Here is a 2,500-nt window from a genome sequence, read left to right as displayed (position 1 = left end):
CCACCCCCTTTTATATGGATCACCCGGAGCGACTGCCTGAGGCTAAACCTCAGGCAGGAAGTCAGGGTGGAGGAATACCCAGGGGGTTGCTGAGGCAGTCTCTAGTCGTTTTACAGTGCCTAACAATCTGATGGACCCTACACTTCTATGGAACACCTTCAATTGCAAAACGCTTGATGCAACTCAGGAATCGGTTAGTGCAAGCCCAAGAACAAGACAGAATTGCATCTTGCAGGAGACACTGGATGCCACAGATACTTGTCTGACAGGTGATCGAAATTTGCACTGTTCTCAGTTGCGCAGAACTCGGTCACTGTTAAGAAGGGACAAGGAACAGTTTATGAGGAGTCTTGCAAAGGACGTAAAAGGCCATTTCTTAGTAAATGACCTTCGTCCTGCATATCAAGCCCTGAGAAAGCTGAACTCCAAGCCCTCTTCACAGGTGACAACAGTTCGCTTAACAAGTGGCTAGATTATCTCAGGTCTTGTTGCAGTGCGGAAGTACTGGGCTGAGTATTTTGAACAACTGTACCAGGTTGACCCACCAACAGTTAACTTAGATGCGGGTATTGCCGAGATTCCGTTGCCAGACCCACCCATCAGTGAGGATCCACCCTCCCTAACTGAAGTTAGGAGAGGTAAAGCAGCAGGTATCTGTGGCATCCCAGCTGAACAGTTAAAGGTTGGTGGTGAACCCATGGCGCTGGGGTTGCATGCTGTCCTGTCTGCCATTTGGCAGTCCATTCGCCCTGACCTATTGATGTATATGGTCATCCTTATCTGGAAGGGGAAGGGGGACTAATGGGACTGCAGGCATCACACTGCTCAGTATACCAGGCAAGGTTCCCGCCCACATCCTTCTGAGACATATCAGAGATCACCTGCTGAGGCATCAGAGGCCACAACAATCTGGATTCACTTCTGGTAACTCCACAATAGACCATTTCCATGCGCTTCTAGTCATTGTATAGCGGGAATCATTCTGGGAGATCCTGAGACTGAGAGGAATTCCAACAAGGATTATTGGACTAATAGCAAGTCTGTATACTGGCACTGAAAGTGCTGTAAGGTGTGTGTGTGGGGGGGGGGGGGGCTGTTGGTTCAGTAGTGAGGCAAGGCTGTGTCCTTTCACCAACACTTTTCAACACTTGCATAGACTGGGCAGAGCTATTGTTCAAAGTCATTGTGGAGGAACTCTAGGCAATGTCAAGGTTACCGACCTTGACTTTGCTGATGATGTTATTGCTGATGATGCTATTCTATATGAATCCTTAGAGTCCCTAGTGATGGCTCTAGATGCATTTAGTAACGAAGTGAAGATAGGAGAACCTGTTCAGTCGGGACGTGCTTGCGACGAGGACATTGAAGTCACAGAGAGCTTTACATATCTTGGTAGTGTAGTTCATAACTTTGGGCTGTCAGACCAGGAAGTCAGCAGACAGAATGGCCTGGCAGCATGAATTCTCTCGACAGGCCTGTGCCTGCGCAGAAGGACCAAGCGTCTTCAAGGCCCTAATAATGCCAGTTTTGCAAATGCTATTGAAACCTGGACATTATCCTGTGTCTTGGAGTCTTAGCTTGATGCCTTTTGTAGTAGGGTTTTGCGCTGGATCATGGGGTACTGTTGGCGGGTCTGTGTCCAACCAACGGTTGCACTGTGAGACTGGCACAGGACCTGTTACTGCACAATCCATTATCGCCAACTTAAGCTATATGGCCACCTGGCTCACTTTCCTCAGGATGATCCTGCCCATCAGGATGTCTGTTCGAGACAACCTGGGCAGATCGATCAAACCTGTGGTGAAGACCTCGAGATGGGCCGAGTCCCTACCTGGCGGCTTTCCATGAGGGACCCTCGGTGGATGCGGCTATGCACCCTCGTCGGCGTTAGCTCCATGATAGAATTTCTCTAGACCTGTAAGAATTTCAACATTATTCCTAAGTTTTTATAGTTCATAAAACCCATATGTTCATTGACACTAAAATATATAGATCCTGGCTCTTCAAGCTTCTTAACTATGAAATTAGGCAAAAGATTAAACAACTTGCTTACAAAAGTGCTAAATGTCCTCTTTTAGTCTAAGATTTAAGAACACCTTCATTGATTTTAATTGCCTTGATTGATTATAAACGAGGAACAATGATAAAAAATCTTGGTAGAATTAAGTCAAAACATTCCAGAAAATTGCATAATCTTGGCTTAAGATTATGCAGCAAAATAATATTTATATTTAATTACTCAAATAGAAATTTATCTGAGGATGAAACAAAGGTACCAACTTTAGGTCTTGACTTTGCTTTACCTTGTAAATCACCATCATTTGCTGACCACTTTGAACGACTTTGTCATACCGTTAATAATTGCCAAATTCTTGACAACTCTGAACCTACCAAACTGAAAGTTTTTCAGAAAATTACGTTTAGCAAATGAGACTTTCTACGATTTCAAAAGACATAGACACTGGTTACCATCTTAAAAACCGAACCTGACAAAGGAAAA

The sequence above is a fragment of the Penaeus vannamei genome, chromosome 18 (assembly GCF_042767895.1).
Source record: "Penaeus vannamei isolate JL-2024 chromosome 18, ASM4276789v1, whole genome shotgun sequence".
In the NCBI taxonomy this organism is placed as follows: domain Eukaryota; kingdom Metazoa; phylum Arthropoda; class Malacostraca; order Decapoda; family Penaeidae; genus Penaeus; species Penaeus vannamei.
This window is presented reverse-complemented; position numbering follows the sequence as displayed.